Source organism: Lithobates pipiens, unplaced genomic scaffold (assembly GCF_037356315.1).
Source record: "Lithobates pipiens isolate NorthernLeopardFrog02 unplaced genomic scaffold, aLitPip1_a1.2 Scaffold_27, whole genome shotgun sequence".
Taxonomy (NCBI): Eukaryota; Metazoa; Chordata; class Amphibia; order Anura; family Ranidae; genus Lithobates; species Lithobates pipiens.
Window position 1 is genome coordinate 223475441 of NW_027507788.1, and position 26691 is coordinate 223502131.

Sequence of the window (26691 nt, forward strand, 5' to 3'; positions counted from 1 at the left end):
AGTAACCATGTGCTGTGAGTAACCGTGTGCTGTGAGTAACCGTGTGCTATGTCTACCCGTGTGCTGTGAGTACCTGTGTGCTATGTGTACCCGTGTGCTATGTGTACCTGTGTGCTTGAGACTTGTTTGATGGATGGCGGCGTACAGGGGAAGATGTTGCCCATGGCGACCATTCAAACCTCTTTTAAAATCAGGTTGCTAGGGGCAACAGTTTCACACTGGTAAATAAAAAGCCCGCCCTGTCTGCAATAGAAGGGGTTTGGCTGGTGGAAAGGTGAAGCTGTCCCCCATAACAACCAGTCAAACCTCTTTTAAAACCAGGTTGCTAGGGGCAACAACCTCACTTTGGTCCTGTTTTTTTGGGGAGGGGAAGCCATCCCCAGAAGCTGGTGGAAAGGTGAAGCCGTCGTCCATGGCAACCAGTCATCTTCCTGCCAATTCAATTTTCATTGCAAATCTGGTTGCTAGGGGCAACAATTTCCCTCTGGCTCTTAGATTTCAGTAATCAAAGAGGTATGCTTGATGGCAACTGGTGTACAGGTGTTGCCCCTAGCAACCAGTGAAACCTCTTAGAATCTGGTTGCTAGGGACAACAACTGCACATTGGTAAATCCCACTCACCCGTGTCAGCAATAGAAGCGTTTTCGCTGGTGGAAAGGTGAAGCTGTCACTCATGGCAACCGAACACCTTTTAAAGTGTGGTTGGTAGGGGCAGAAAAAAACAAAAAACCCTTTGCTCCTGTTTTTGGGGAAACCCATGCCCACCCATGCCGGTAATGCAAGTTGATAGAAGCTGGTGGACGGGTGAAGATGTTGCCCATGGCAACCTATTGCCGTGAATCAAATGTAAAAACCGGTTGCTAGGGGCAACAACCCCATTTTTTTAATCATTTATATCTCCCGCCCACATTTCGCAGTCCCCGGGCACGCTGAGCCTTGTAGTTCTCTCCTCTCCCGCGATGTTCTCAGCAGCATGACGTCATGGTGACAGTTCACCGTCTATGCGTCAAGACAAACCGGGGAGCCTCCGCCCCTCGGCCAATGAGCGGAGGGGCCGGCCTGACGGACAGCCGTCTCAGCCAATCGGGTCTGTGTTTACCGAGACAGGGCGAAGAGTCTGTGTGACGTAGAGGGGGGCGGGGCCGGCAGCTGCTCTCCCACGAGGTCAGCAGTGCGGGGAGAGCCGGAGAGAGGAGGAGGAGGAGGGGAGAGGAGAGTGCAGGTGAGTCCCCACCGCCCCCACCCACCCACCCACCCACCCACCTACCTACCTACCTACCTACCTACCTACCTACCATCCATCACCACACCTACCCCCCCCCCCCCACCTACCTACCTACCATCACCCCCCACCCAACGTCACACAGGAGCACCACCGGAGCTCACACTCCAATCATCTCTATATGATACAATGTGTCCTCATCACCTTCCATTATTACATCATCATTTCATCTCCTCATCTGCGCTCTGATTGGTCTACAGCCTTTATTGGGACACAAATCTGAAATCTCATCATCGTTACTTTATTATTATTATTGTTATATATATATATATATATATATATATATATATATATATAATCACCATGTGTACATATTTATTATTACTATATATATATATATATATATATAAAATATATTATTACTATTAGCAATGTATATGTGTATGTATGTGTATATATATATATATATATATATATATATATATATATAATATATTATTTCAGGTACTTATATGGTGCCATCAATTTACGCAGCGCTTTACATATACATTGTACAATCACATCAGTCCCTACCCTTAAGGAGCTTCCAATCTAAGGTCCCCTAACTCACATTCATACATACTAGAGACAATTTAGACAGGATCCAGTTAACCTACCAGCATGTCTTTGGAGTTTTACATTCCCAATGAAGATCACCAATCAGAGCCAGGAGTGGGAAGCACCAAAATACTGCGATGCGAAACAAAAAAACGACAACATATATAATGTAGACTGAATGCAAATAATAATACATCACATTATAATAAAATAGTGACGTTGGGCTCACTTAGGGTGGGATGCAGTCAGCCCAATGATGTGATGTGATGGAATGTAAGATTCTGCGCTTTGATCTTTTATTAGTAATAAATCTGTTTTCTTTTACAACAGAAAATCTCATATTACATTGTAATCTCATGAGCTCGGCTCTGATTGGTGTAAAGGCTTTATTGTTGTTTCAAACTGAAACAGGATTGTTTGAGAGACCTGAGATGTTTGTTTGTATTATTATTTTATCATATATATTATAAAGCATAAATAAAAAAATATATATATATAATATAAGTATGATGCTCCAAAATGTTGCAACGCAATATGAAACCAAAGCTGTAATGTTACAATGTAGACCTGAATTCAAATAATAATCTTAAATTTATAATGGTGGTGATTGGCTTCTTTAATTAGGATCAGAGCGGGTCAATATAATGGTGTGATTCTGTGCTTTGATCTTATAATAGTAATACATCACTTTATACTGTAACAATGTTTCATTGGAGCATTTTAATCTCTTGATCTGGGCTCTGATTGGTGTAAAAGCTTCACTGGGATACAATCTGAATCATCAGGATTGTCTGAAAGCATCGCAGGCTTGAAATATAGTTTTTGCGATATTGAGGTGGTTAATATTGTGTGTGTGTGTGTGTATATATATATATGTATGTATATGTATATATGTATGTATGTGTAATATATATATATATATATATATATATATATATATATATATATATATATATATATATATATATATATATATATATTTTTTTTTTTTTATGGAGGGTTTGAAAGACCTCCAGACCAGACCTGCAGTGTTATTGATATTATTATCTTTGTTATTATAATTATTATTATTATATCTTTTTTTTTTTTTTTTTTTTTTCAGTTAATCTTACCTTTTCGCTCCTGCGTCCCAACAAAGTTCACCAATCAGAGCCAAGAATAGGAAGCACTAAAATGTTGCAATGTGATAGAAAACATAAACTGCGATGTTGTAATGCAAACTAAATATAAATCACAATAAATCCCTTTTGAATTCTAATGGTGATCATGGAATCCTTCTCATTATGATCATATAATCGAATGCTGAGATGTTACAATGTATGATTATTTGTTATAATGTTGTGATGATTTCCTCTTACAATAGTAACAAATCCCTTTACATTATAGCAGAATATTTCATATTACATGGACACGTTGCAATGTGCTGCTCTTGGCTCTGATTGGTGTAAAGTCTTTCTTTGGGCTACAGGCTGAAGAATTAGGATTACCTGAAAGTGCCGCAGACCTGAAATATTAATATTTCATCATAATAATAATCATAATAATAATCCTCAGCCTATGATTATTATTTTAGACGCTCTATAGCCACTTCACAACAGATGCATTTCTACATGTTTGTTTTCAATGCGTTTTTTTTTTTTTTGTCCCTGCACTGGAACGCACCGCACTGGTGTGAACTAGGCAATTGGAACCCATATTATCTACTGTTCACGCATTTTTGATTTAGAAAAAAACGCACTGGAATGCATCTGATGTGAACCGGCCCGTACTCCACGACTTTAGCCCGTATCCCAATGAAGATTGCCTCTCGGAGCCAAAAGTAGGAAACGCTACAATGTTGCAATGTGATATGAAACAAAAACGGCGATGTTATAATGTTGACTGAATGCAAGTAATAATTCATAATAACGTTGTGTTTTTTATTTAATTTTGCAAAATTTGATAAATGTATACTTTTGGCTTTAATTGGCTTATGAGCTTCACTGGGGTGCAGGACGAAAAGGGCAAATCCAAGCAAAACTGATATTTTAGTTCTAGGCTGTACTGCACATGCATTGGGTGAGCAACAGAACTAGAGCATTGGTGGCCCCTACAGCTCATGGGGCGTCTGAGAACAGAGCGCAGTGCAGGTAGCGATTTGTACTGCGAATGCATTGGCTGAACACAGCTCCAGAGCGCTGCCTGTACTACGCATGCGCGCCCTGTGCTTGACACTAAGGAGTGTGTGTAGGTACAGTCTTGACGGAAGCTCACTGAGGTGGCTCCAGGGAGATCCTGCAAGACAAAGGAGCCACCTCCCATAGGCTGAAACTTCACACACCAATGTTTTAAAGGGGCTAATGAATGGTAAAGTACATTATACAGCTATAGTTACTCTTTTTATCAAAAGTTTTTCCCCCTTTATGTTATTCTGGTAATCTTGCCATTCACTAATTTCCTGTTCTGGGGTGACAACTGTACTGAGCAGCGTTGTCACCCTAGGACGGGGAGCGCGGTAAATGGGCCATAGATTATTCAATTTTGTTTCCTGCGATCACAGGTTGCAGGAAAGAAAATTGCTTGATTTCCCCCATCGACACAGTCAGCCCTGATTCACGAGTATCTAATGCAAGAAATGCAGCAAATCCAATTTGTTTCCCGCATTGCAATCGTACAGCATCCATGCGATCTGCTGTGGGTGTCAATGTTAGCTTTACAACACCTTGAAACAGACCGAATTGCAACTTCCAGCATCGCATAACCTATGGAGCTATTGTGTTCTCCCAGTAGGGGGAGGGGAGCCGTCCCTGCCGGGATAACACAGTGATTCTTGCTAGTGGCTATAGCCGATGGCAATAATCACATGAGTAATCCAGTGGGCTTGTTGTACCAAAGTTGATCGATTGGACCCAAGTTAATCAATCAGCCTGTCTATACATGGTTCAAATCTCGGCCAGTACCTGCTGAACCATCCGAGATTTGAACTGTCTGTGGCCGTCTTTCGGACTACGTAAGACTTTTCCCCTCGTAACATGGGGAGGTGTTTTGTAGTCCAATGAGATAACAGGGAACAATACTAACTGATCGCTCCCTGATTGTTATCAGCTCAGTTTACTGGTTGGATGAACAGTTGAGCCGGGTAAACACTAAAGTTTTTGCTGTTTAGAAAACTGGGTAAGCACACTTGGATGGAGGTAAGCCACACCTCCTGATCTTTTTGTGGGAGGTCCCCAACCCTATCACTAAGTCCTGACCTTGGTCTTCAAGGTAAAATCAAACCCGCTGGGTTGCATGAAAAAACAAAACAAAAAAAAAACTGTCAGCTCCAATTGGACCCGCTGTACTAACCATCCAAAATTAGTACATCGATCTCTCCCACTGAGCTGTTGTGTTCTGACAGGGGGATGCCCCCCCCCCCTTCCACCACCACCAGAACTCTCCGATCTTCGCTATATGCCATTGGCTGATGGCTCTGATCAGGAGTCAGTCGGCTGCTTGTTTTCCAGACCGACATACAAACTGGCAGAATGTTGGCCAGTACCTTTTTGTACCGGCAAATGTCTGCCGACATTCCGCCCTTGTGTACCCGGCTTTACTTGTTGAACAGATATAATAAAATGAAGGAAGTCATTGTATACTAAAGTGTAACTTCACATGAAGTCCCACTGATTAGCTCCCCCCCCCCCCCAGCCCCCGATTGAATTACAGTTTTCTTTTTTTTTTTTTTGGGGGGGGGGGGGGGGGGCACTTTTTATTAGCACCTGCTCCCATGTCTGCAGTCCCCTCCTATACAAGTATGATGCCCCTTGACGAGTCTGCACATGTGCAGCAGGGAGCCGGAGCCGGTGTCCTATCATATAAGGACCTCCATCCGATAGTGTCCTCTGCGTACTGCGCATGCGCAGTACACAGCAACACAGATTCCGAAAACTGCCGAGGATGAACGGCGCCTGCGCTGTGAGTCCAGGTTCTATCCCCAGCATCCAAGTGGACATAGAGTATGAATATAAAAGAGCCGAGCCCGAAGCGTGGCGAGTGAAGCTCGCCCGCGAGGGGCCCTCTAATATTCACAACCCTATGTCCGCTTGGATGGTGGGGCCACCACCTCCACTCACGGCGCAGGCACTATATGATGGCCAGACACTATATGGCAGAACACCGGCTCTTGTATCCGGGGTGATGGTACTGAGGACCCGCAGCGATGAGAAGAACCGGCTGCGGGAAGACGGCATTGGACCCCAGGCAACTGATTGTTAGCAGGTTGTTTTTTATTTCTTTTTATTTTTTTTTGTTTTTGTTTATTTTTTTATTTTTTTTTCAGCAGCTCTGGGATGCAGCAAAGGATTTATAACTGCTGAGTGAACAAAACCAAAGTGAAGTTCCTCTTTACTGACCAGAAGGGAGAAGTTTGTCAGTTTGCACAACTTTGATAACACGTAAAATCTGTCATTATCAAGCCCCATACACACTATCAGATTTTCTGCTGATTTTTTATTTTTTTTTTCCTTCAGATTTGCCAAAACCATATAATATGAGGTCAAGTTTCTATTTGTATACAATCAGACAGACCCTTCACTACATGGTTTTGGTAAACCTGAAGAGAAAAATCGGCAGAAAATCTTATTCAGAGATTTCATTTCCTTACTATTGTACTTCAGCTTCCATCAACCAATCAGAGCCAAGAGTATGAAGTCTTAAAGAGGAAGTAAAGGCAATTTTTTTTTTTTTTTTTTTTTTTTTTTAAAGCACACCCTGTAAGGCAAAGGCATAATGAGCTAGTATGCATAGCATACTAGCTCATTATGAATAACTTGCCTGAAAACGAAGCCCCCGAAGCGGTCCTCCGTCTTCCTCTTCGCCGCTGCCATGTATCCCGGAGCGACTTCCGGGTCTCGCTGCTCCGGCGCTGTGATTTGCCGGAGCCGCAATGACGTCACTCCCGTACATGCGCACGGGAGCCGACACTCGCGGCATATCGCCGCGATCTGCGGCCTGCCCAGTGCGCCTGCGCACCGTAGACAGTGGTGGATGTCTTCAGGTAAATATCTCCTAAACCAGTGATGGCGAACCTTGGCACCCCAGATGTTTTGGAACTACATTTCCCATGATGCTCAATTACACAGCAGAGTGCATGAGCATCATGGGAAATGTAGTTCCAAAACATCTGGGGTGCCAAGGTTCGCCATCACTGTCCTAAACCGTATAGGTTTAGGAGATATTTCTTGGACCTACAGGTAAGCCTTAATCTAGGCTCACCTGTAGGTCAAAGTGGTTTGTAAGGGTTTACAATCACTTTAAAATGTTGCAATCTAAGGCCTCCAGTGTTATAATGTATCATGATATAATGGGCTCCATTCACAAAGCGGCAAAAATTTAGAAAAAAAACCCCAGGCTAAGACCCCCCCCCCTAATCCACACCAAGCCCTTTGGGTCTAGTATGGGTTTTTAGGGGAACCCCTACTATTTTCTCTGCCCCCCCCCCCCAAAACACCTTGTCCCCAAGTTGGAGACAAGGGCCTCTTCCCCACAACCCGGGCAGGGGGCTTATTGGAATCTGAAAGCCCCCTTTAACAAAGGGCCCCCCAGATTCCATCCCACCCCCATGTGAATGAGTATAGGGTGTATCAGGCATATGCAATTAGTGGACCTCCAGCTGTTGCATAACTACAAGTCCCATGAGGCATAGCAAGACTCTGACAGCCACAAGCATGACACCCAGAGGCATGATGGAACTTGTAGTCTTGTAACAGCTGGAGGTCCGCTAATTGCATAACCCTGGGGTATATATTACTCTTACTCATTCACCAAAAAAAAGTGTAGTGTAAAAAATTACAGTAGGCATTTTTTTTTTTTTTTTGTAAAATACCCCTGGTGTAGATCCAATTTTAATAACAACACCCACCGCCACCGACCCGAAAAAAGAAGAAAAATAAAAGGCCAGCTCCCACCGCCTGACAGTTCTTAAATGACTGAGGAGCGGGAACTGGATACTAATAATAACACCGACTACAGATATTATCCCCTTGCCGCAGAGCATATGCAGATGTGCGGCCTCCGGTTTCGGGGGTTATACCGGGATGATATGCAGCTGCAGGCATCATCCTGGTACTGTTGTTTAGAGCAGGCAATTGGCTTTCCAGGGATAACAACCGATGTGGCTAAAAGGCGCTCGATTGCTATCCCGGAGGAGTGGGAGGCGCCCCCCGCCTCTCTTCCCGAAGATTCCCACTTCCGGTGGCTAGTGACAGACTGGAATGAAGCCGGAAATGTCTTTGTTCCAGTCTCCTGGATGTAAACACGGAAGCGGCGTCACAACGTCACTTCCTGTTTACGCGGCTACCAATGGCGCCTGATTTAAAAAAATATACACAGTTTTCAGTGATCTGAATACTTTGAAGTGCAAAGAAGGGATTTGTGGTCTTTTAGACCCCCCGATCCCTCCAATAAGAGGACCTGTCACCACCTATTACTGTCACAAGGAATGTTTACATTCCTTGTGACAGCAATAAAGGTTATCAAATTTTTTATTTTTATTTTTTTTAAACACAATTTAATAATATAAAAATAAATAAGAAAAATTTATTTTTTTCAAAGCGCCCGCATATGTAAACGGTGTTCAAATCACACATGTGAGGTATCGCCGCGATCGTCAGAGCGAGAGCAATAATTCTAACATTAGACCTCCTCTGTAACTCTAACCTGTTAACCAGAATTTTTTTTTTTTAAAGCGTCACCTATGGAAATTTTTAGTACCAAATTTTGTCGCCATTCCACGAGTGCGTGCAATTATAAAGCGTGACATTTTTGGTATCTATTTACACAGGGTAACATCATCTTTCACATTATACAAAACAATTGGGATAACTATACTGTTTTTTTTTTTTGGTTTGTTTGATTGTTTGTTTTTTTAATTCATCAAAGTGTCCCTTTTCCCAAAAAAAGTTGCATTTAAAACACCGCTGCACGAATACCGTGTGACATAAAATATTGCAACAATCGCTATTTTATTCTCTAGAGTCTCTGCTAAAAATATATATATAATGTTTGCGGGTTCTAAGTAATTTTCTAGCAAAAAATATGGATTTTAAAGAGGAGCTGCACCTAAAAAAAAAATATTAAAAGCCAGCAGCTACTAATATTGCAGCTGCTGACTTTTAATAATATCACACTTACCTGTCCCAGGTTCCAGCGATGTCGGCGGCAGATGACGAGCGATCGCTCGTCTCGCTGCAGGCACCGCCGCCATCCTCTGTCAGGGAATCGGGAAGTGAAGCATGAGGGCTTCACTGCCCGGTTCCCTACTGCGCATGCGCGAGCCGCGCTGCGCTGGTTCCCCGCTGTGTCTCTGGGAACTGTGTGCTTCCCAGAACACAACGGGGGGGGCGGAGCCATGCGGCGGTGGGCGGAGCCGTGCGGCGGTCTGTCCGGAAGTGGGTGCAGTTACCTGGATTATCCAGGTAACTGCACCCCCCTCCCCCCCGAAAGGTGCCGATTGTGGCACCGGAGGGGGGGAGGGATAATACTAGCGGAACATCCCCTTTAGGGTGAAGAACCGCTTTAACTTGTAAACACCAAATGTCAGAAATAGGCTTAGTCATGAAAGGGTTATATTATGATACGTTATAACACTGACTACAGATAATATTATATTATGATACATTATAACACTGGCTACCAATAATATTATATCATGATACATTATAACACTGGTTACCAATAATATTATATCATGATACATTATAACACTGGCTACAGATAATATTATTAGTAGTCAGTGTTACAATGTATCATTATGGTATCGTGTTATTATTCAGTGTTACATTGTATCATGATATGATATTAATATCCATTTTCTTAGTGTTGTTGCGGTCGGTCTCCTCCCCGTTTGGGCTCGTTGGTGGTTCTCAGATCATAAGGTTAATGCGGCAGTGGAGCTTGCAATCTAATCATAGTAATCCTTTAATCAGTGTCGGCCAGTGCAAAGCCTATGTATTGGGATAATGCTATAATGCAACGGTTAATATTATTTCATGGCTCGGCACGCTGCTGATCCTGACAATCTCCCAGCAGAGTTTGCAGTGTGATTTTTTTTTTTTTTTTTTTTTTTTCCTGGGTGGGGAGCCCCCGTTGTCTGCTCGGTAGGACTGAACACATACTGAAGGGGATATTTAAGTTGCTATAACTCCTATCGCCCAATCAGATTTCAGTTTCCTGCTGATGGCTCAGGGAATGATGGATCATGTTGGTAGTTCTGGACTTCACTGTTTTTTGTTAAAAAATAAAATAAAAACAAAGTTTTGTACTGGAAGACATTGGAACCTCGGGCGGACTGTCATTGTGCTGCCACACCCCCTCAAACCACAACTGCCCCCCCCCCTCCCCCCTCATATGCACACACACCTTTGTTTTGTGTGTACTGGCTCTTAAATTTTCTTGGGGCCCAGCACTCTGCTCAGCCTGGTTGATTTTCACATAAGCTGTATAAAACGGAGGAGTTTATGGTTGTAAACATGGGGGGAGGTGTATTTGCGTTGTATAAAAAAAGACAATGCATAGAAATTCGCCCAGTGAAAGTACATGTACATTTGTTCTGTGGCAATGAACAAATGTTCTTAGGCTATTCCATGTGCTGGACGAAAGTTTGATCCGAAATGAGAAAATAAAAATACTGCATATGGCCACTAGATGGAGCTAAGTATCATAGGTATGTCTTATACTTAGCACCATCTAGTGGCCAAATACAGTATTTTTATTATTTTAAATCAATGAGAAACATTCAACCAGAACAGGAAACAGCCTAGTAATATTTGTTTTTTCGCCCCATTCATAAAAAATAATAATACGCAGGTGCTTTTGCAGGGTAAATTGTTGTGCAAATTATTTTATAAATACCCCCTTTAGCCTCAGTTCATGCTGAATGTGGCTTTGATACTGTGCTAATTTAGCGGAATTTCAAAGCTGCCAATCAGTACGACTTCATGTGCGTCTTACCAACATTTTTGCAACTTAATGCACAGATGTCAATGCAAGTTGCACCTGAAATCGCAAAAAAAATAAATAAAATAGTTTAGGAACTTTTTAAAAGTTGGTACGACTTGCACCAATTTGATTCCATAGCTGCAAATAGGGTGTGACTTGTCATGTGACTTTGATCTGTCAGGTTGCGGAACAAGTTGCACTGTTGTGAATGGGATTTGGTGTTTGTCTGTATTTTTGCTGAAGATTTACCTTAAAGTCGAGGTCCCATTATAAAAAAAAAAAAAAAAAAAAAAGTCAGCAGGTACAAATACTGCAGCTGCTGACTTTTAATAATCGGACACTTACCTGTCCGGAGTCCAGCTATGCGGGGGAACGAAGTCCCGCTCGTCTCCCCCTCTGCTCAGCGGCGCCGGCATTGTAACTGTGGGTGCCCGGCTGTGGCTTCACAGCCGGGCACCCACTGCGCATGCGCGAGCCACGCGGCGCACCTTGACTGGCCATGCAATCATCTAGAACCTGTCACATGTCCCTGATGATTAAGAGGGAGGGGGGGAGGTGATCTCCCTTCCTGCGCGGCGGGAAGTGACGTCAGGAGCCCAGGTGCTGAAGGAGGCAGACTACGAGGCACCCCCTAGCAACAGCCATTTAGAGGTGAGTAAAACAAAAAAAAAATAATAATAATTCATCATTTTATTTTTATTTTTTAGCACATTAATTATTATTAATTTTTTTGGGGGGGGTGGAACTCCACTTTAATTTCCTGTCTGGTGAAACTGTTGTCACCAGGAGGGAAAGCACCGGAAATTTCTCTAAAGGAGCCCCCGATAGAGTCGAGGGTTCTAATCCCCTCCCCCACAAGGCTGTTCAATAAAAAAGGGGGATGGGGGTTTTGGCTTGACGTTCACTTTAAAGGGTAACTCCACTTTTGCGGAAAGCAACGTGGCAAATGAAGAAAATAATATCATATACAATTGCTACACAAGTCATATTGTAATTGAATGTTATTAAAGCGGGAGTCCGCCGTTTTTTTTTTTTTTTTTTTTAAAGCCAGCAGTTACAAAAACTGCAGCTGCTGACTTTTAAAATAATGACACTTACCCGCCCAGCGCGCCCGCGACGTCGGCACCCGAAGCCGATCTCTCGATCGTCTCTCGGGTGCTGCTGCCGCAATCTTGGGTATGGGAATCAGGAAGTGGAGCCTTGCAGCTTCATTTCCCGGTTCCCTACTGCGCATGCGCGAGTCGTGCTGCACAATAAGGATGGTCCCCGCTGTCTCTGGGATCCGTGTGTTTCCCAGCAGACAGCGGGGGGACCTTCGGAAAGGGGCGTAGATTCTGCGGAAAGGGGCGTAGCTTCTGCAGATATCTATGCCGGAAGTGGGTGCAGATACCTGTACTGTACAGGTACCTGCACCCCCCTCCCCCCTGAAAGGTGCCAATTGTGGCACCGGAGGGGGGGAGGGTTCCAATGAGCGGGTGGGCCTCCGCTTTAAAAAAGTCCCTTTCCTTTTCAATCTGCAGCCGCTGTAATCTTCTGTAAAATACAATATGGCCGCATCCCCTGCAAGAAAAATATCTTCTTTTTTTTTTTGGTAGGATTCTCCCAAGGGGAAATCATGTCGGAGGGGGTGCAGACCCTGTTACTTTCCTCATTAGAGCCCTGCAGGTGCAGCAGCTGATTGATGATAAAGTCACTCCCAGTCACATTCACTGTGCAGCTGGACAAAGAGAAAGCAACGGTTATTTCTGCAGAGTTACAAAAAGGAGGAATCTGCAACAAAGTTTGTTACAATCCTTGCAATGTCCAGAGACCACCTGGGGGGGGGGGGGGGGGGGGGTGTCAAGGTTTTTGTTTTTTATACAAAAGTGGAGTTCCTCTTTAAATGACTGTATGCTGGTCCTGTAGTGGTGACATCACGATGGTCTTGTGTCATCTTGGGTGGTGTTTTCATGTGATTGACTTGCATTTGGCTTCCAATCTTCTGTATTGGTGTAGTGTGGATGGGGGGGGGTCTTGGGTGGACCTTTTGTACATCACCGGCCCCTTCTTCATATACATTTTCTGTTGCTCGATGTGCTTGTAGACAAGCAGAATGTTCTGTAAAGTTTTAAACTTGCAGCAGGAAATAAATGTATGTCAATTCAGACTTCTGCAGCCTTCACACCACAGCCTAGCCATTACCCACAATGCAGTTTCAGTTACCATTGCCCCCCCCCCCCCCCCACGCTTTATCTCTTCATTAGAAGTTTGCTGTGAGCTGCTGGGAAGTACTTTGTCACATTCAGTGCAGACACCGAAGCGTTTCGCCGTCATGGAAGGAAGCCACATGGCATTTGCATCGAGACGAATCGCGTGCTGAGTCATAGCGGCCGGTGAGTCGTCGGCAATCAGGATCTCCGCTCTGTGCACTCCAAGAGGACCTGTCTTCCCCAGGTTCATGCACTATTATAATCATATTTATTACAGGTACTTGTAGAGCGCCATCACTTTACACATATATTGTACGTTCAGATCAGTCCCAAGGAGCTTACAATCTAAGGTCCCTAACTCACACTCATACATACACATACTGGGGGCAATTTAGACAGGAACAATTAACCACTTGCCAGCCGCGCTATTCCCTAATAATGGCTACAGTGAGGCCAGCTAGTTATGGGACACCGTCATATGGCAGCTTCCTGTGATCGCGCCCGGCTGCGGGGTGCGGGTGGTGCGCTCTGTGAGTCTTCTCCTTACATTGCTGATCACTGATTGAGCTAAAGAGCTAATCAGCGGCTCTTTACCATTTGATCAGTTGTGTCCAATCACAGCTGATCACGGAGGTAGACAGAAACCGGTTATTGGCATTCTTTTTCTCACGCTGACATGGAAAGGAGAGCTGATAACCGGCTTGTGTAAAAGGGACATCTACACTGATAATCAGTGTCCTAATTATCAGTGCAGTCCCAACAGTGCCCACCAGTGCTGCCAATCAGTGCCCATCCTTGCTATCTATCGTGGCCATCAGTGCTGCTCATCAGTGCCCTCCAGTGCTGCCAATCAGTACAGCCTCAACAATGTTGCCTATCAGTGCCCATCCTTACCATCTACCAGAACCCATCAGTGCCCATCCTTGCAATATACCAGTGCTGCCTCATCAGTTCCCATCAATGCCCATCAGTGCTGCCTGTCAATACCAATCGGTACTGCCTATCAGTGCCCATCCTTGCCAATGCCACATCCTTGTGTAAAAGGGTCATCTACACTTATTATTGATGTCCTAATTATCAGTGCAGTCCCAACAGTGCCCACCAGTGCTGCCAATCAGTGCCCATCCTTGCCATCTATCGGTGGCCATCGGTGCACCTCCAGTGCTGCCAATCAGTACAGCCTTACCAGTATCGCCTATCAGTGTCCATCAGCACTGTTTTAGTGCCCATCCTTACCATCTACCAGAGCTCACCAGTGCCCATCCTTGCCCACCTGTGCTGCCTCATCAGTTCCCATCAATGCCCATCAGTGCTACCTCATCAGTTCCCATCAGTGCTGCCTATCGGTGCCCATCCTTGCCAGTGTCTCATCCTTGTGTAAAAGGGACATCTACACTGATTATCAGTGTCCTAATTATCAATGCAGTCCTAACAGTGTCCACCAGTGCTGCCTATCAGCGCCCATTCTTGTCATCTATCAGTGCCCCTCCTTATCAGTGAAGCCTCATCAGTGCCCCCCCAGTCTAAGAATAGACTCCCCTCCTCAGTGCCCCCCAGTGCCGCCAATCAGTACATCCTCATCCGTGTCGCCTATCAGTGCCCATCAGCACTGTTTATCAGAGACCATCCTTACCATCTACCAGAGCCTATCTGTGCCCATCCTTGCTATATATCATTGCTGCCTATCGGTGCCCATCTATGCCATCTTATCAGTGCTGTCTATCAGTGCACATCAGTGAAGAAGAAAAATGACCTGTTTGTAAAATTATATAAGAAACTATGAAAACTTGTTTTTTATTTTTTATATTTTTTTCGGTTTTTATTCATTTATTTAGCAAAAAAACAAACAAAAACACAGCGGCTATTAAATAGCACAAAAAGAAAGTGCTAATTGTGTGAAAAAAATTATACAAATGTCATACGTGTACAGTGTTGTATGACCGCCCAATTGTCATTCAAAGTGTCACAGCGCTGAAAGCTGAAAATTGGCCTGGGTAGGAAGGGGTGGAAGTGCCCGGTATTGAAGGGGTTAACCCACCAGCATGTTTTTGGAGTGTGGGAGGAAACCCACGCATGCACAGGGAGAATATGCAAACTCCAGGCAGGTAGTGCTGTGGTTGGAATTCAAACCGATGACCCCAGTGCTGCTGGGTGGAAGTGCTAACTACTTAGCCACTTAGTTTAACTGTGCTGTAAAGAAAAAAAAAAAGGCACCTATGTAAGAATAGAAGTATGGCGGCTGCCGGGGGAGGGGGGGGGGGTGAGGTCCTTTAGCACCTAAGGTGCAAAGACAAAAGTGCTTCCTCCCCCCCCCCCCCCCATGAACTACCCCAGCAGCTCCTGCCCTGCCCTACCCATCAACCCAGACCCGGGAGCCGCCATCGCCAACTGTTTTTTTGAAGATTTGTTTCCCAGGGCTGTTTTCATTATCCTAAGGCTAGCTTCCCGCTACCGCGTTTCGGGATTGTGTGCAAAATCTAACTAACGCTTCTCCAATAAAATATACGTGATCCTGCACTTCCGGGCGCGAGTGCGCGCTGCCGGCGGCTCACTCCTGCTGTGATTTTAAAGTGTCAGTTACGTGTCCGATTTGTCTGCTGCAATATCGTAGTCCTGCTATAAGTCGCTGATCGCTGCCATTAGTAGTAAAAAAAAAAAATAATAATGCAGAAATAAAAATTCCAGTATACATCCCATACTTTGTAGACGTGATAACTTTTGCGCACACCAATCAATATAGACTTATTGGGATTTTTTTTTAACCAAAAACATAGCAGAATACATATTCGCCTAAATTGATGATAGATTTTTTTTTTACATTTTATTTTATTTTTATTTATTTTTTTATTAAATATGTTTTATAGTAGCCTCACCAGTGCCGCATCATCAGCACACATCGGTTAGGAAGAAAAATTACTTATTTGCAACATTTTATAACCAAAACAATTTTTTTTTTTTTTTTTTATTAAATTTTTTTGTCAGTTGTCTTTTTTTTATGTTTATAACCCAAAAAATAAAAAATGCAGAGGTGATCAAATACCACCAAAAGAGAGCTTTATTTGTAGGGAAAAAAAGGCCTACTGTATAACGTAGTTACGTAGATGGTCAGATTAAAAAAAGACACAAGTCCATCTAGTTCAACCATAAAAAAAATAAAAAAAAAGGAAAAACTAAAAAAAAAACTAATATATATATATATAATATATACACACAAAAATGTCCATCCTGAAGTTTCAGTTCAGAATTTTCATTTTGATACACTACTAATTATTATCATTTTGTTACAGTATTATAATATTGTTGCATTTTATTGTTTTTTGTATTATTTTTTTTTTATATTGTTGCAATAGTATTTATAATAATATTGTTGCAAGATTGTTGTATGTATTATTTATTGTAGAAGCCTTTAAAGAGAAACCCAACTCTGGGGAGGGCTGTGGTAAGACTCGCCATAATACCCAAGTATGCATAATAGTAATGTAAAAAAAAAAAAAAAAAGAAGAAACAATAGAAATAAAAAGGATGCAATCGTTTAAAGGTAGTTTGGATAAACTCAAAACTTTTTTTATTTTTTTTACTCTTCTTTTTTTTTTTTTTTTTTTTGCTGTAAGCTAGAGGATCAGCATGACTGCCAGACAACTCCGTTTCCAGAAGGAGGTCAGCAATTTAAGCCAATTTTTTACCTCCCTATAACATCGGTGAAACATTGTGAGTGTGACAATGTGTCTGTGTCTATAAGCTGCATTAACCATATTAAAATACATAGCGTGGAATTAATGCTGTTTATAACCCCCCCCCCCCCCCTTCCTGTGCTGCAGCTTTGCAGGGGGAAACCGTCTGCTCGCAGCACAGAACCCTGAACCACATCCTCTGCCAGAGATTACGGCTAGATCTGTCGTTTATGAGATCCCCCCCCCCCCTTTCCATCTTGCTGCAGTGGTCAGCAGGTCCTATCACAGCAATCAATGCTGCTGTATCATTTTCTATTGCATGCTTCTCCTTTTTTTTTTTATTATTATACAATGTAACATCCACTCTATAGGAATGCCTATTGGTGACAGCGGGGTCTTGTTGCAACACATTGGGGAACTGCTGCATCATCACTTGTGCCCCCCCCCCCCCCCCCCCGCTCACACCATCGCTACCCACCCAATTCTCCACCCTGCATTGCTGTGAAATGAGGACTTTCGTTCGGTGACACCGCGCTCTACACTCGCTGCTCGCATTTTGTGCCTTCCCTCTGCAGACCGGTCAATGTCATTGCCACAGCAGTGAGTTAACAATCTCCTTTTCAACCCTTTGATCTCCACGGTTCGGGCCGATGGGGAGCAATTCTGATCGTGCTGTATCCTGGATTGCTGCGTTCAATTTTTAATTATTTTTTTTTGCTGTGTAGATCCTGCAGTAAAATTGTAATATAAAGATGATGAGTGCAGACTTTGTGGTTTGCAGACGATCTGTCTTTAGAGGGGGAGGGGGAGGGGGGGGGGAGTTCATGCATTGCAGCTCAGAGGTGCCGGTCGGTATTGCGGCAGATTGGCGGGTTGTGTTGGGTATTCTGGAGAGTTTGACACTTTATGCCGCCGCTGCCGGTGACGGCTGCATTTGTCTGACGCTTCCTGTGGTGGAGATGTACTGAGTCAGCCCATGTGGACTGTATTTTTGTGGATTGAATAAGCGGCGGCTGTTGCTGTGACTTCACATGGAGGCAGCTCAGGAGCAGAGATCGCATTTTGTTTTTTTATGTATTTGTTTAGATGGTATTTTATGTACTTTTTGTTTTTATGGTATTTTATGTATTTTTTTTGTTTTTTATCATATTTTTGTTTTTCAATACATTTTCTGTATTTTTTTTTATATTTTATGTTTTTTTTTATATATTTTTTTTATATTTTATGTATTTTTTATATTTTATGTATTTTTTTTATATTTATGTAATTTTTTTTATATTTTATGTATTTTATTATATATATATATATATATATATATATATATATATATATAATGTATTTTTGTTGTATTTTTATTTTTTATACATTTTTATGTATTTTTGTTTTTTAAATATTATTTGTATTTTTATTTTTTTTTATACATTTATGTATTTTTGTTGTATGTTTTTGTATTTGCTTGTTTTTGTTTTCCTGTGTTTACATCCTTTTTTATGTTGTTTTTATTTATTTCTCATGTTTGTAATTAGTGGTGTGTACACAGAGGATGATAGCTGGGACAATGAAAGGCATGATGGGACTTGTAGTTCTGCAGAAGCACACATCCTGTGCAAGTTCTTGACCTGCTGTTGAATAATGAATCCTGGGAAACTGTCGTGTGAATAAAATGTTACGTAAAAGTGGAACTTCACTCTCTCAATCATCATTACGTTTTAATCCTTATCCTGCTATTTTATTTATTTAGCAGAAACCCTAGTCCAGGGGTCTCCTCAATTTCTAAACAAGGGGCCAGTTTACTGTCCTTCAGACTTTAGGGGGGCCAGACTGTGGCCAGTGGGAGTAGAAAATGTCCCGGTGTCAGTGGGGGTGAATAATGCCCCATCTTTAGTGAGAAGAATAGAGCCCCATCATTGGTGTCAGTGGGAGGAATAGTGCCCCATCATTGGTGTCAGTGGGAGGAATAGTGCCCCATCATTGGTGTCAGTGGGAGGAATAGTGCCCCATCATTGGTGTCAGTGGGAGGAATAGTGCCCCATCATTGGTGTCAGTGGGGGGAATAGTGCCCTATCATTGGTGTCAGTGGGAGGAATAGTGCGCCATCATTGGTGTCAGTGGAAGGAATAGTGCCCCATCATTGGTGTCAGTGGAAGGAATAGTGCCCCATCATTGGTGTCAGTGGGAGGAATAGTGCCCCATCATTGGTGTCAGTGGGAGGAATAGTGCCCCATCATTGGTGTCAGTGGGAGGAATAGTGCCCCATCATTGGTGTCAGTGGGAGGAATAGTGTCCCATCATTGGTGTCAGTGGGAGGAATAGTGCCCCATCATTGGTGTCAGTGGGAGGAATAGTGCCCCATCATTGGTGTCAGTGGGAGGAATAGTGCCCCATCATTGGTGTCAGTGGGAGGAATAGTGCCCCATCATTGGTGTCAGTGGGAGGAATAGTGTCCCATCATTGGTGTCAGTGGGAGGAATAGTGCCCCATCGTTGGTGTCAGTGGGAGAAATAGTGCCCCATCATTGATATCAGTGTGAGGAATAGTGCCCCATCATTGGTGTCAGTGGGAGAAACGTGTTTGAAAAATCACTGCACAAATCCTGTGTGACATAAAAAGTTGATACAACCACCGTTTTATTCCCTAGGGTCTCTGCTAAAAAAAACAAAAAACACATATAATGTTTGGCTGTCCTGAGTAATTTTCTAGAAAAAAAAAAAGATTTTTAGCGGATGGGAAGTGGTAAAAAAAACAAAAGGTGATTATTATTATTATGATTTTTTTATACTGTCCCTTTAAAAAAAAAGTATTAACACTTTCATTCCTATCACAAGAAATGTAAACATCCCTTGTGATAGAGACAGGTCCTCTTTATGGAGAGATCTCGGGGTCAGTAAGACTCTCCTCTACAATGGAAAGCATTAGATAAAAAAAATAAAAAAAAATTGATCTAATACTTAACCGCTTCCCGCCCGCCCTATAGGCAAATGACGGCCTTAGGGCGGGCGGCTTCCTACGCCTGGCCGTCCCTGGACGGCCTGGTGTTTACTTCCGCGATGCGCGCCCGGGGACAGGCAAACACAGATCGCTGTAAACGGCCAATCACAGCGGCCGTTTACAGCGTGATCGGCGTGTCCAATGGGAGATGATCTCATATGTAAACATATGAGATCATCTCTCAGCGCCGCTCTCCCTCCTCACACAGACAGCGTGTGAGAGGGGAGAGAAGAACGGCTGCAGCAGCCGTTAGTGTACAAAAGAAAAAAAAGTGTAAAAAAAAGTTAAAAAAAAGTGCCATCCTCCCCCAGAGCCATCCTCCCCCAGTGCCACCCCCCCAGTGCCATGCCCCCCCCCAGTGTCATGCCCCCCCCAGTGCCATCCTGCCCCAGTGCCATCCTGCCCCAGTGCCATCCGCCCCAGTGCCATCCGCCCCAGTGCAATCCACCCCACCCCAGTGCCACCTGCCCGCAGTGCTATCTGTCCCCAGTGCCACCTGTTGTCAGTGCCATTTGTCCCCAGTGCCATCTGTCATCAGTGCCACGTATAAGTGGCATCTGTCAGTGCCACGTGTTATTAGTGCCACATAGTGCCATCCGTCATCAGTGCCACGTATTAGTGCCATCTGTCATCAGTGCCACGTATCAGTGCCACCTGTCAGTGTCACGTGCCATCTGTTGTCAGTGTCACGTGTCATCAATGCCACTTATCAGTGCCATCTGTCATCAGTGTCACGCGTCATTGGTGCCACGTATTAGTGCCATCTGTCACCGGTGGCGCGTATTAGTGCCACGTGTCATCAGTGCCACGTATTAGTGCCACGTGTCATCAGTGCCACGTATTAGTGCCACGTGTCATCAGTGCCACGTATTAGTGCCACGTGTCATCAGTGCCACATATTAGTGCCACGTGTCATCAGTGCCACATATTAGTGTCATCTGTCATCAGTGCCACATATTAGTGCCATCTGTCATCAGTGCCACGTGTCATCAGTGCCACGTATAAGTGTCATCATTGCCACGTATCAGTGCCATCTGTCATCAGTGTCACGTGTCATTGTCCTGGTATTTCAAAAGTGTAATAAGTAGTCAACAAGTTAGATGTGTAATTTATGCTTCTAGAACACGTGATGGCGCTCCCTGCATGTTGGGCCTCTCTATGTGGCCAGGCTGTGAAAAAGTCCCACACATGTGGTATTGTAATACTCAGGAGGAGTAGCAGAATTTTTTGGGGGGTGTCATTTGTGGTATTCACATGCCACGTGAGAGAAATAACCTATTACAATGACAATTTTGTGGAGAAAAATAAAAAAAATGAAAAATCTTCATTTTGCAAAGAATTGTGGGAAAAAAATGACAACATCAAAAAACTCATCATGCCTCTTACTAAATACCTTGGAATGTCTACTTTCCAAAAAGGGGTCATTTGGGGGGTATTTGTACTTTCCTGACTTGTTCGGGTCACAAGAAGCGAGATAGTCCACCAGTACATCAGATGTGATCAATTTTGTGCGATTCGCACCACAGCTTGTAGACTCTCTAACTTTCACAAAGACCAAATAATATCCACTAATTTGGGTTATTTTTACCAAAGACATGTAGCAGTATAAATTGTGGCCAAAATGTATGAAGAAAAATTAATAATTTGCATAATTCTGTCACAGAAACAAAGAAATATGCGTTTTTTTTCAAAATTTTCGGTCTTTTTTTCATTTATAGCGCAAAAAATAAAAACCCCAGAGGTGATCAAATACCACCAAAAGAAAGCTCTATTTGTGGGAAAAAAAGGACACAAAATTCATTTGGGTACAGTGTTGCATGACTGAGTAATTGTCATTCAAAGTGTGAGAGCACCGAAAGCTGAAAATTGGTCTGGGCAGGAAGGGTGTTTAAGTGCCCAGTAAGCAAGTGGTTAAAAAATAAAAAAATAAATAAAGGCCTTGTTTACATTGTGCTGGAATCGGAAGGGAGGTCATGAGGTCGCTCCAGTCCTCCTAGACCATAGAGATGAGTGGAGTCCATCTTTCCTCCGCTCATCTCTGTTCACCAGCCGCCATAACTATTGGATCGGTTCTCATGGCGACCGATTATCCAGGTAAGCCCGGGAAACACCAGGAAGCGGCGGGAGAGGGTCAGGCACTTCTAAAAGTGATCCAGCAGCGGATCGGCCGCTCTGAACACTTTTATCAGTTAGGGAATCGCAGGGTGAAAAAATAAATAAATCAGTACCGGGGTTCTGGCATATTGCTGCAGCCATGACCCCGGTATTTCACTGACAACAGAGCACATGATTGGTCTATGGCCCAGTTGGTAAGTGACTAGGCAAATGATCATACATGTCATACATCCCAGAAGTCTTCTGGAGAGGGGGGGAGGAGTTTTCTCAGCTAAGCACACTCTCCTGGATGCATGCCTGAGCTAAGGGCAGGTGGATTCCAGGAAGTAAATCCTACATGAATCAATTGCCCTTTTGATGGCCACAGGCAGAAATGCTGCATGAGGGGTGGGGGGGGGGGGGGGGGGGTCAAAGTGATTTCTCAACAAAATAAAGCATGGAGATATGGATGGATGGAGGAATTTACTTTGGATATTAAAAATTCATCAAATGGCAGTTTTGGGTTTGTGGTGCTCAGAGGATCAGCTTTAAAGTCTATAGTGTGCACTTGTCTCAGTCCAGAGCACAGAGTGTCATTTCTGTCTGCTGCCTCCTTCCTCTGCTATCAGCATGAGTCACTTCTGACTGTTTTTTCCTGACACCAAGAGATAAAAGGTGACAGGGGAGGGAGCTCCAGCACACAGCCTGTGATTGGCTACAGTTCCTTGTTGCGTAGGTTTGGTGGTCCTGGCCAGATAAGATCATTCCCTCTGCTTCCAGTTGTCCGTGTTTTGGAGATGCCTACCAGCACCTTCTTGTCTTTCATGTTCGGCGCAGCTCTGCAGCGAAACGCGCAAATCGCACTCGCCATTTTTCAGACGTGGAAGGCGAGGAGAGAGTAAATGTAACCACTTACACAACCATGACTATTTAATAAGCTATTTCCTTATTAATGACTTGGCATGTGCCCGCCGTCCAGGGGATACAGATGTCTCCGCAATACACTTCTGCAAGGATTCTTCTCCACCGCCTCCGAGATGTGATTTATTCCTTTATATTATTATAATATTTACTTCCTAAAAGTGAAAACTAAAAAGAAGAAAAAAAAACTCACTCGTTGGAGAGTCTCGGGAGACCGACATTCCGTATTTCTAAAGGAATTCTGTAACTAGATAATGATCAGAGCCGCCATCACTGACTTATATTTAACCCCTTCAATACCGGGCACGTTACCCCTCTACCTGCCCAGGCCGGCTTTCAGCGTTGTCACACTTTGAATGACAATTACACGGTCTTGTAACATTGTACCCATATGACATTTTTATCATTTTTTTCCACACAGATCTTTCTTTTGGTGGTATTTAATCACCACTGCGGGGGGGTTATTTTTTGCTAAACAAGCAGGAAAAAAGTCCTCACATTTTGAAAAGAAACAACAAAACATTTTTCATAGTTTGTTATAAAATGTTGCAAACGGGTAATTTTTCTGCTTCACTGAGAGGCGGCACTGGTATGTGGCGCTGATAAATGATACTGATGGATGGGCACTGATTAGCAGTAATGATGGGCACTAATAGCACTGGTGGGCACTGATGAAAGACAATGATGGGCACTGATAGATGGCACTGGAGGGTACTAATTTTCAGCACTGGTGGGCACTGGCACTGGTGGACACTGATAGATGACACAGGTGGGCACTGATAGATGAAACTGGTGGACCCTGATTAGCAGCACTGGTTGGCACTGATAGATGGCACTGGTGGGCACTCATTGGCAGCACTGGTGGGCACTAATTGGCAGCACTGGTGGGCACTGATAGATGACACTAGTGGGCACTGATAGATGACACTGATGGGTACTGATGGCACTAATTGTCAGCACTGGTGAGCAGTGATAGATGCCACAGGTGGGCACTGATAGATGACACTGATTAGCAGCACTGGTTGGCACTGATAGATGGCACTGGAGGGCACTAATTGGCAGCACTGGTGGGCACTAATTGGCAGCACTGGTGGGCACTAATTGGCAGCACTGGTGGGCACTGATAGATGGCACTGGTGGGCACTGATAGGTGACATGGTGGGCACTGATGGCACTGGAGGGCACTAATTGGCAGCACTGATAGGTGGCACTGATGGCACTGGAGAGCACTAATTGGCAGCACTAATTGGCAGCACTGATGGGCACTGGTGGGCACTGAGGGGACCGATGTCCCTCTAACAGAAGCCGTGATTGGCCCTTTACCCTGTGATCAGCCGAGTCCCAAGGATGTGCCTGGACACCCTCCTGGCATTTTTGGCCCACGCTGTAGCCGCCTTTCGTCCATCAGGCGGGCGTCAAGTGGTTAAAGCGGTGTTCAACCCAAAACAAAAAAGTCATATATTGCAGCTTACCAATCATTGGATGTGGCGGCTGCTTTCGTTTTATTTATTTAAGCTTTTTGCCCCCCTCTGTTTTCACCTGGTGATCTTGCCAGTAACAGACCCCCTGTATTAGAGCGCCTCCACTCTGGATGAAGGAGCACGGGGGTGGGGGGAGCACCTTTGGAAAGTAGCATTGTCAGTCTGGGGGGAGAGGAGTGTTGGATGTACTAGCAGATTTAGATACACTAACAAATTGAAGTCAAGCTCCTGCTCGCACTTTATAATCAGTTTACAGCGAGCACGTTCCTGTGCAGTTCCTGTAATTTTGAATTGAAGTAAAAATGTATATTTAATGTAACATTTGAAATGAAGCGGAAGTAAATTCTCTCAATCTCAGCGTCATCTATTTGTAATCCTGATGCTGAAAACATTCCTAAATAGATAGGGAGGTATTTTCTATTTACTTGGTTTTAAACTTTCCTTTTATTTTATTTTTTTAGATTTTCTTAGTTTGTTTCTGGCCTAGGCCTGGAGTCTTCATGGGAGGAGGGGCTTTTTCATCTAAGCACACCCTCCTGCCTGAGCTAAGGGCAGATGGATTATTCACTTTCCCACTCTCTCAATCGACATGACCGATTTGTAATCCTCCTGCTGCTAGCATTAGTAAATACATAGGAAGGTGTGTTCTATTTACTTGTTTTAAACTTTTTTATTTTTTTCAGTTCTTCACTTCCTGGTTTCTAGCCTACATCCCAGGAGTCTACATGGGAGGAGGGGCTTTCTCAGCTAAGCCGACCCTCATGCCTGAGCTAAGGGCAGATGGAGTCCTGGAAGTAAATGCTACCGGAATCATCTGCCCTTACTCGAGATGGTCGTGGCTAGACATGCTGGGGGGGTGGAGTTTTTTAAAGTGATTTATCCAAAGAAAGCATGGAGACTCCTGGGATTTATGACATGCTTTTGGCCTAGGCCAGAAACCAGGAAGCATTTGAAGAAATTAAGAAAAAAAAAAAAAAGTTAAAGAAACAAGTAAATATAATCTTCCTGTCTATTTACTAATGCTGATAGACTTTATTTCCACTTTAAGTCATATATTTTATAAATTGTTAATTGTTCACTTATTATAATTATTTGGCGCCACTGTACTTCTCTCCTCTAAGGAAGGTGTGCCTGGGGGGTGGGGTTTGGGCGTGGTTGTGGGCGGGTTTTGGGCGTACTTGTGGGTGGGGATTTGGGTGTTGAGGGTGAGTCCTTGCACCTATTTTCTGAGGAAAATACCCCTGGCTGGCGCTATCGAGTGCCATTCCGCAAGTTCCAGGCTATCCTGTTCCCATCCAGCCATATAACTCGGTTTTACTGAAGTATACGTTAGAATAGTATATATTTCAGATATACGACCTCAGATTTTATCATATTTATGACATGTTTTCCATAGGGGACATAGTTGGGAGATCACTTTTTCCGTGATGAGGTATGTAACTAGTGGCTACACATATGACAGTAAAGAATTCTGCTCTTTAAAAATTAGAATCGGAGTCTTGTGGTATTTATCACCGGGGTCTGCTCCAATCAATAGGCCTTTCAAGTTTTTGCTTCTTTGGGACGTGGGAAGTGGTGGGTCGTGTCTATTGGTGGTTTTCTTTTAATGGTTTGCACACTTGATGTTCTGTCCGGGTTTGCAATGCGTGGAATATCCACACTTGACTCTTTCTTGAGCTTTTCAAAGAGCTCTATTCAGGATGTTGTTGGGATAACCATTCCAAAAATTGTCCCGCATCAATCAATTTGTTACAATTCTCAACGTTGGAACAAAAGAGCATTGCTCACACTTTAAGAAACATGTGGGTTCTCAACTGAATGCCAGGGATGAGCACAAGAAAAGTGTGAAGGCCTCTTTGGTCATGTTTGGTGGTGTGGAGACTCCTTTGGACATGTTTGGTGGTGCGAAGACCTCTTTGATCATGTTTTATGGGTGTGAAGGCCTCTTTGGTCATGTTTGGTGGTGTGAAGACCTCTTTGGTCATGTTTGGTGGTGTGAAGACCTATTTGAACGTGTTTGGTGGTGTGAAGACCTCTTTGATCATGTTTTATGGTTGTGAAGGCCTCTTTGATCATGTTTTATGGTTGTGAAGGCCTCTTTGATCATGTTTTATGGGTGTGAAGGCCTCTTTGATCATGTTTGGTGGTTTGAAGACCTCTTTGGTCATGTTTAGTGGTGTGAAGACCTCTTTGGTCATGTTTGGTGGTGTGAAGACCTCTTTGGTCATGTTTGGTGGTGTGAAGACCTCTTTGGTCATGTTTAGTGGTGTGAAGACCTCTTTGGACATGTTCAGTGGTGTGAAGACCTCTTTGGTCATGTTTAGTGGTGTGAAGACCTCTTTGGACATGTTCAGTGGTGTGAAGACCTCTTTGGACATGTTCAGTGGTGTGAAGACCTCTTTGGTCATGTTTAGTGGTGTGAAGACCTCTTTGGACATGTTCAGTGGTGTGAAGACCTCTTTGGTCATGTTTAGTGGTGTGAAGACCTCTTTGGACATGTTCAGTGGTGTGAAGACCTCTTTGGTCATGTTTGGTGGTGTGAAGACCTCTTTGGTCATGGCATGAAATTT

General features: G+C 43.7%; 1 protein-coding gene across 4 annotated transcripts in view; it reads left to right on the plus strand.

Annotated features, from left to right (window-relative positions):
• The first annotated feature begins 1148 nt into the window (after positions 1-1148).
• KCNAB2 (potassium voltage-gated channel subfamily A regulatory beta subunit 2) overlaps positions 1149-26691 on the plus strand; it is a 330950-nt gene continuing 305407 nt past the window's right edge. For all 4 annotated transcript variants that reach the window (XM_077458287.1, XM_077458289.1, XM_077458288.1 and 1 more), the window contains exon 1: positions 1149-1222. The gene's annotated coding sequence lies outside the window, so the exon portion shown is untranslated. The remainder of the gene's footprint in view (positions 1223-26691) is intronic.